At 47.5% G+C, this 9,323-nt stretch overlaps 1 non-coding gene across 1 annotated transcript; it reads left to right on the top strand.

Moving 5' to 3' along the window:
- Nucleotides 1-769: 769 nt before the first annotated feature.
- Nucleotides 770-842, top strand: TRNAP-CGG (transfer RNA proline (anticodon CGG)). The gene has a single exon. It is a non-coding gene; the product is annotated as a tRNA-Pro (tRNA).
- The last annotated feature ends 8,481 nt before the right edge of the window (nucleotides 843-9,323 follow it).

The raw sequence follows: 9,323 nt of genomic DNA, 5'->3' as shown, positions 1-9,323 counted from the left end.
CAGGGCACGCTCTGCGCTCTCCTGGCGGTCACTGTTGGCGTGCGTACCGAGGAGCTGGCTTCGGAAGGCCGGTCACGTAGGCAGTGTGACCTCGCGGTTCTCGAACCACATCCGAGCAGCGCCTTCAAGGCTGAAGCAGACGTTCCGTATTTTTGCAGCGTCGTCCCAGCCGTTGAACGTTGCGACCCTTTCGTATTTAGCTAGCCAGTCCTCGACATCTTCGAACTGCTCATCGTGAAATGGCTTAAGGGCACGGGGCACCTGTTAAGGTTTAAATAGGAGGAAGGCATTGAAGAGAGAGTCGTGGTAGGGGCGGGCGGTGTCGTTGCCATAGCTAGCGTGGAAGCCATGGGGACTCTGCGTCAGGAGGGAAGTCCTTGGGGGGCAAGTCTCCGAGCCGCCGGCTTGCGCGTTGAACAGGAGTGGTCACGAGAGGCGGCCACGTCGGGTCGTCCGTAGGAGAACGGGTCATCGATCTCCTCACAACACACACACACACACACACACACACACACACACACACACACACACACACACACACACACACACACACACACACACACACACACACACACACACACACACACACACACACACACACACACACACACACACACACACACACACACACACACACACACACACACACACACACACACACACACACACACACACACACACACACACACACACACACACACACACACATATATATATATACGTTCGTATACAGACATTAATACCCAATAAAGTAGCAGGGGGGACAGCGGCCGATGTAGCTCAGTTGGAAGAGCACCGGACGCGGTATTCGGAGGTCGTGGGTTCGGTTCCCACCATCGGCACGTTGTTTTTCTTTCTACTTTGTGTTTATTTATCTTTCCCCTAAACACATTACATTACTAATTTACGTGATTATGAAGTAAAAATTAAAAAAAAAGACAACGTACAATCCCCAATGCTTTCCTTGGCCTCGCCGACTGTCGGCTTCTTTACTTCACACATATATATATATATATATATATATATATATATATATATATATATATATATATATATATATATATATATATATATATATATAGACACAAATTAGGGATTAGCAAAGGGGGCGTGATATATAGAGGGCTGGAGGACGCACGGTCAAAGAAGTACAATGCCGAGTCCGATCGTTGCAATCAGGTTAAAAACTGCGCAGGTACCGCCTACGTATAGTAATTAATAGCTGTGAGGTATATAATGAAGGCACAAATGAAGGGATTGACAAAATGGATGCGACAGACAGAGGGGTGGTTTGTGCACGATCAATACATTCATGGTCAAAACTCGAAGACTGACCACAAATGAAGGGATCAAACGGGATGTCACAGGGGGTGTCATGTGCACGCCCAAAACATTGATGGTTATAACTGCAACACTGACCACATAAAAAAATTACCCACAATTACATTACTTCCTAATGCGAAATTTGAGCGCAGCTCATCACCTGTTTCGCCTTTTCGATAGATTCAGGCAAAGATTTCGAGCAAGACACATTTGTACAATTGCAGACAACTTTTTTTAATATTTCACACGTATTCCTTCAAGAAACACTCCACTAAGAGGTCTTGGCTGTCATGAAAGGAGCATTGTGGTCGGAGAAATGAAGAGCAATTGAATTAACGGGAGTTTGCGGGAAGCAGCGCGTGGGTCCATAGGAACGTTGCGCGACGAACAGATAACAGCGACTGACTGATGCCGCTGACGCCGCTAGCGAGTGAAGCGAGTGAGAACGGGATGCACGCACCGTGATCCACTTATAGCGAGCCGGCGTTTCGGCAACCGGAGAGCACCCTCGCCGCCACGCAGAAAGAGGGGGGACCACCTCCTCCTCTTTCTGCATGGCGGTGACGGTGTTCTTTTTCTCTTTCCACTTTCACTCCCCCCTTCCTTCCTTCCCTTACGGCGCGATTGAGATGTCCGCAGAAAACAAGTGAGACAGTTACCGCACCTTTCCCTTCCTATAAATCAATCTACGCAGTCACGTTGTCTTGACTCGCTAGCGGCGGCAGCGGTATCAGTCAGTCGCTGCTAGCGCTGCCTCCGGCGAGCCCCCCCCCCCCCCCCCCCCTCATTTCCTTTTGTTCTGCGGTTGCTGCGCGCCCTCGTGCCCCCGTTGTTCACCCCTGAGTGTACCCCCCCCCCCCTTTCTTCCTGCGAGGCTACGGTTGCAGGGGGATAAAAAGGGCGGGGGGCGGAGCTGGTTACGAGGCCGACGCGAAACCCAGGAACGGGAGCCAAAGAGCTGCGTTCCAAAATAGCTGATGTGACAGAAGGGTTGGTTGCGTACAACCAAAAAAACATATGGTGTCACCCTGAACACAATACGCCTATGAAGCCAGAGAGATTTCCACATAGATCGAGATGCCACGCTAAAACACGCGTGCAGCTGTGCAAAGTCGGTTTGCGCCTGCTCTGGAGAAAAAAAAAAGTCAGCGTGGATAAAGTGGCTAGTGTGCTAAAATACCTCAGCCTTCCAGGTATTGCCCATAGCCTTTATAATGGTTGTAGTTTCTGACTTTTATGAGCTAAAAAAATTGGGGACGATTACGGTACTTCCTAATGTGAAATTTGAGAGCAGCTTGTCAGCTGTTTCAGCTTTTTAGACAGATTGAGGCAAATAATTCGAGCAAGACGTGTGCACAATTACTGACAACTGGTTACGAGGGACGATGGTGACGGCGACGACGACGCGAAATCCAGGAACGGGAGCCATTGAAAAGCGTTTTTTTTTATTATAGTGAACTAGGTGTATATACGCAAGCTACATCAAAATATGATGCTTTTCTCTGTGAGTGTGAATTCCAGGTTACTGCACGTTACCCTGCAGTTCGGTGTGGGCGCTTGCATTATTCATGAATTATCTTTGCAGTGTGTACCATGTGTGGTCACGTCTTCCACTTGAGCTGTGAAGCGTGTCTTTCATAACTGGTTCACAGGAATAGGAAGGCACTGTATTGTCACACTCATTTCTGTGGACACCTAAATCGCACCGTAAGGGAAGGAAGGAAGGTGGGAGTAAAAGTCCACTTGTGCTCTGAAGCGTGCCTTTCATAAATGGTTCACATGAATGGAAAGGCACAGTATCTGCTACGCTTGTTTCTTTGGACGCCTGAATCGTGACGTAAGGGAAGGAAGGAAGGTGGAAGTGGAGAGAGAGAGAGAGAGAGAGAGTGAAAACCTTTATTACACATAGGAATGCAGGGCGCGCAGGCCCCTGGGTCCCCGCACGACCCCACTGAAATTCAAGTGTTTATGTCCCTCAGGATCACAACACTGGCAAACCGGCCGGTGGCAATGATCTGCACGGCCAGGTCCTCCGAACGCAGCAGGGTCGCCCAGTCCTCCCAGGTCTTCAAGTGCTCTAGGCTCCGCGGGGGAGGTCCGTCGTGCAGAGGGAGAGGATGTGGAGGGACGAGGCAAAGGGGCCTGGGCAAAGGCCACAAGCAGGAGTGTGGAAGGAGGGATGGTTGTGGGAAAGAATAAGGGCTCGCCCCTTACTCTAGGGAGGGGTAGGGTGGGGGTGAGCTGTCGCGAGGCTCTGTAGGCCTGCGTTAGCTCGCTGAACGAGTGCATGCGCTCCTTCGTAAATCCCGGATTAGAGGCCACCTGAGCTTGGTTTAAAGAGCCTCGAGCTAAAAGTTTGGCAGCCTCGTTTTCGGGATTCCCGGAGTGCGCAGGCATCTATATTAGCTCCCCATGGCGGGGCGGGGGTGCATCGGGCGAGTCCAGTATTCTAAAAGCAGGGACATGGACTCTGCGTCGTGCAAAATTTAAAATTGATAATAATAATATAATTGGTTTACAGGGAGAGAAAGGCGCAGTATCTGACCCACTTGTGCCTGTGGACACCTGAACCGCGCCATAGGGGAAAGGAGGAAGGCAGGAGTTAAATGGAAAACAGAGGAAGAGGAGCCGTAGTGGAGGGCTACGGTGGGGGATCTTTAACGTGCGCTGACATCGTACAGCACACGGACGCCTCTTCGTTTCGCCTCCATCGAAACGCAGCCGTCGCGGTCGGGTTCGAACCCGGGTATTCCGGACAGTAGTCGGGCGTCTTACCACCGTACCACCCCGGCGGGGCGAAATTTAAAATTGCTGTTTTTGAATCTGTTAAAATGTACTGGGCTTCCGTGCGGGTTATGGCTAATGCAATGGCAGCTTCCTCTGCAGCTTCTGGGAAGGTTTGTGGGGGGGGGGGGGGGAGAGGTAATGTGATGAGAGGGGATGAGGAGGAATCCACAACGGCTGCGGTCGCTTCATTGCCCGTGCATGCAGCGTCCACCGTCCACATACGAGCGACAACGCCGGCGCCGCGATTCCCAGGAACGGTCGCCAAAGAGCTGCGCTCTAAAACGCGGGCTTGGTTGTCGCAGGTGATAGTTGGCTGCGGCGATATCGTCGAACACAAATTCACCGATGAGTTACCCCGACGGGGTGGCGCAGTGGTTACGGCGCTCGACTACTGTTCCCAAGGAGGCGAGATTTAATCCCGGCCTCGGCGGTCGCATTTCGACGGAGGCGAAAAGCAAGACGTTCGTGTGCTGCGCGTTGTCAGTGCATGTTAAAGAACCGCAGTCGGTCGAAATTTCCAGTCCTCCACAATGCTCTCTCATAGCCCGAGTCGCTTTGGGACGTTAAACCCCACAAACCAAACCAAACTATCAACGATGCGTTGTGTGACGTAATAGATCACTTGCATTCACAAAGTTGGGAGCAGATGCTAAATCGGGTTTTACATTCGATGCGGAAGGGGAGGTAGGGAGAGAGAGAGAAACAACTTTATTTGCCCCAGATGTCGTGAACTAGGGCAGGTGGGTCAATTAACCTTCCAAGTTCATTGTATACCGAGGAAGGCACGTTGCTCTAGGTCATACAGCCACGTTAGAAGTGCGGCTTGGCTGAACGGGGGTTTCATGTGTCGGATGGCAAATTACGACCGGACGCTGAATAATAATGTGGTTTCTTAGTACTGTATTTCCATAAGAAGGCGTGAGAGGTTGACAACTAAGCGAGCACAACCGCATGTGCGCAATCACCGCTAGGGGAACACAGACTGGAGCCATTAGGGCTAACGCGTTATGGCCTTAAAGGTGGCGCGAAAGTATCTAAAGTAAGTAAAGTAGGCTAAAGTATCCCCAATAATTTTGTAGCGAAAGCTACACTATGCTGCCCTCGAGAATTGTGCCGGTGCCTGAAAGAGCGCACTCTCGAGCCTCTCCTTTCATTTAGGGGGATGACATTAAGATCAGCCTGCCTACAACAAAGAAAAATTCGGTGGCAGGCTACCCCCCGCAGCAAGCGGCGTTGACCTACCAGTCCCAGCTCCATAGGGCCAGGAACAGCCACCCTTCACCACCTACACACAACCTTCTGCTGACAACCGGAAACCGATGCTTTGAAAGTTTAGCTGCACGCTCCAGGCAGGATTATGTCAGAAGAAACACATTTAAAATGGCCTTAGACATGACTGCTACTCTTGTGAACGAGTCAAGTCAGCAGAAAGATTTTTGTGCGCCACTCTAACGAGCTACCAACGCGCTCAGATCAGTCGGGTGTTATTCAAATGCTGAGCTGAAAATAATGCTGTCAGAACCCCGCACCGCTGTTTATCGTTCAGATCGGGCATTTGTGATTCCATCGCTTGGCTGAGCATCGCGAAACCGATACGCGAGCAGTAAACATACCACATCTCGCTACGCAAGCAGCATTCGTGTGAAATTGCTTTGGAAGTACTATAGACCGTTTTCGCGGCGATGAGGATAATAGCCTCGAACCGGAACGCGCTGCGCGGCTCCTCCTGTCTGGTATGTGGGGACGCGGGGATAGCAGCGGGGGCGGCAGGGCATTCTACAGAGAAAGGGCACACGTTGCAGTCTTTTGCATACAGAGTCTCTTGAATAGCCGCAAAGTATCTAAGCCGATTAGCTGATGTGAGCGTTGTGCTTTCTTTCCCTGTTCTTTCTTCTTTCGCCCCTTTCTTGCCTTCATTTCTCTGATCGTTTCATTTCCGCCGGCCTCAGTTTAGCTGCTAAGAGCTGCCGCAGTTAACGCAAACAACTGAGTAAAGAAAAAAGATTGCGTTAACTGCGGCAGCTCTTAGCAGCTAAACTGAAGCCGGCGGAAATGAAACGATCAGGGAAATGAAGGCAAGAAAGGGGCGAAAGTTAACGCAATCTTTTTTTTTTACTCAGTTGTTTGCGTTAACAAAAAAATAACAACCAAAAGGAGATGATTAACAGAAGATAAAAGATTAACAGCGGTGGTATGAGCGTGTGTTGCTCTACACTGTTCCACTTGCAACTCACTCAATTGGGCGAAGACGAGCAGCTTCTGAATTTCAAGCCCCAACGGAAAATGTTTCGCTTTGGCAGCCTTTCGTGCGAGTTCAAAACACTGTGTTTGTAGAGTAGGGACCGGAAAGCTGAATACCCGTACAATAGCGGCAGACTTTGGGCAACAAGCGGATGATATTCCTTGCGGCAAATATTTACGAGATGCCGCCAGGTAAAGAAGAACTATTTCGATTCAGTCACCTGAGGTTAATGCAAGTATAAAAGAACCGGTCCCACTTGAAGACAACGGTATACTAATAAATTGGTTGTCAACTTATTTAGTGAAACAGCGCTAAAATATTTTTTTTAAACATGCATCTCGTAAGATTTTGCTGCCGATAATAAATGGGAATATAATCATAGGAATAGCAGCGATCGCTTGCAGTAAGCAAACCTTGCGACGAAAATGGACTATATAATTGTTGACAAAAGCAACTTTCGATCAGGTCATTATGGGACATAATATAAGGTCCCTATTCCATAGGTATCATTTGCCCATTTTATCTTGCATTTTAATGTCAGCATGACGGCAGCGTCAGACAAACGCAACTAACGCCCAGTCAGAGAAATTGCAGGATAGCAGCTTCCGCTGTTGACAAGTCATCACCACTCCCCGCACATACCGGCAAACAGGTGGTCGAGTCATGTAGGCAATGCTGAAATCCGATTGCCTAGTAGTGGACGATTGAACACCCTGCCTGATTGTCACCCAACAAAAGTAGCTAGGATAGAGTAAATGGATCCGAAATGGATAATGGATACTTAAGAATAGAACCCCAGTGTAGGTGTGGGAACTTCCGCAGTAGCCGCTCAAGCAGTAAAGAGTATATGAAGGATCGGTTGACCCAACAAATCTAGCGCGATTAGCATTGCTCCTAAACATGACATGAAACGGCTACATTCGCTTTCTTTCTTTCCTCAAATTGTTACGGTAAGCCGTCTCTAGAAATTATTTAAGAATAAGAAGTAGATCGAAAGCTGCCATCACTGCCAGTGGTGCGCCGCCGCCTCTCTGTGCCACATAAAAGTTACACACTAATTGTAATCAGGCTTGTAGCCTTCAGCCGACCTGATCAGGAGCACAATTTTTTGTAATTTCTGACCGAATGGCTTCGCTGCTACTGAAAACTTTTTTTTTCTTTCAGCTAGGTACTTTCAGAAGCAAAAATTTGCACGCGAAAGCTCCAAAATGCCGATTTCCGCTAGTTGTCGCCTGTTCCGCGGATAGGACCCCACATACCAGCATGGCGGTTGTTAACAACTCGGCCGCTAGATGGCGCCACATACACAAAATGGCAGCGCCCATGATAAAACGGTCTATACTCCCTTCACATTGCGAAGGAAGGGATGGTTCCGCTCGTATTTATGCCGGAGCTTCCACTCCTCGTTATCGAGCTCAGTGGTTCTTTTAGAGTGAGAACTCTAATATGTCAGGCTTCACCAAGGTCATCGGGTGGGACAATGTGACCTTGAAGCCAGAACTTTCAGTTTGAATTAAAGTTAAGCAGGTCGCTTAGCGGTGTTTTGACCAATTAACCCAACTTCATTAGATCTTAAGTAGACCGCTTAACATTGCGATGTCCAGTTACCTCAACGACCTTTCATCTTTGACCTTGAGCCTGGTATGACGCTCCGAGCTCTCGCTGTGTATCTAGGCAGTTGATTTTCCCTTTGGACCTTATAGAGGGAAATATGTTGATGAAGATGGGTTTAAGATGCTTGACGCTTTGCAGGTTCGATGTTGCTCAATCAAATTACTCGAGGATATTTACAATTGACTGACTCGTAGTTTATCCGGTCAACTGCGCCAGTTGATTTTCCCTCTGGCTCTTATAGAGGGAAATATGTTGATGAAGATGGTTGTAGGATGCTTGACCTCTTGCAGATTCGATGTTGCTATATCACATTCCTCAAAGGACACTTCCGGAAAGGTTAACTACTTATTAACAATTATAAAACAAACAGAAAGATACAAGCAACGAGAAACATATATACATTGGCTACGAGTCAGTCAAGTGTAAATATGTTTCTCCTTGCTTGTATTTTTTTGTTTGTTTTATTCATTGTAAATAAATAGTTAACCTTTCCGGAAGTGTCCTTTGAGGAATGTGATATAGCAACATCGAATCTGCAAGAGGTCAAGCATCCTACAACCATCATCATCAACATATTTCCCTCTATAAGATCCAGACGGAAAATAAACTTAGGCTTGGAAGAGTTAAACCTCCATAACTGTATAGCGGCAAGCCCGCTATACAGTCAATACGAATAAACCAATACCGCAATAAATGGATTGTCCTCTAGCGTCCTTTTTAAACGGGGTTCGCGATACCATGCTAAATTTATGCTTCGCAGCTTTCATGAGCAACTAAGCTTGTATACGGACTCAGCGGCTGTAGAAAGTTATATAGTTCAGCATAGTTGTATACAGCTATATTGAATAATTATAGCATATATACTACTATAGGATTCTAGTGTCAATAACATGATCCTTCATTTTGTGCAGTTTTTTCAACCATTTGTGTGTTCCTACTATGAAGGGTTTCATACCATGGTAAGCGTGAAACATCAGGGAAAGGTTGATCATTTTTCTTTTGCTGCAGTCATAGAGAAAAATCTCGACTTACCATCTCTAGTTGATATAAGTTTTCTAAAACTACGCCTTTTATGTGCTCCGAAAGCCAGATATTTTATTGAGACTTTTGTCTGCAACAAACGAATTTCATTGCTACTATAAACCTGTAATTCCGGCTCCGAATCGAATTTGTTTGCTGTTATTATTATAATGATGATTAATATTAGTTTGCTACAAAGCAGCTGCAGAAGACCAGTTGCTAGTTGCACAACTGTTATGGTAACATTTCTGTTTTGTGAAAGCCAAAATGACACCTAGCATGTTTATTCCATGGCTACATTTGGGGTTTGTGGATGTGATCAATGTAAATATGCTAT

The sequence above is a fragment of the Amblyomma maculatum genome, chromosome 5 (genome assembly GCF_055883805.1).
Source record: "Amblyomma maculatum isolate TAMU_Amacu chromosome 5, ASM5588380v1, whole genome shotgun sequence".
NCBI classification, from domain to species: Eukaryota; Metazoa; Arthropoda; class Arachnida; order Ixodida; family Ixodidae; genus Amblyomma; species Amblyomma maculatum.
This window is presented reverse-complemented; position numbering and strand designations above follow the sequence as displayed.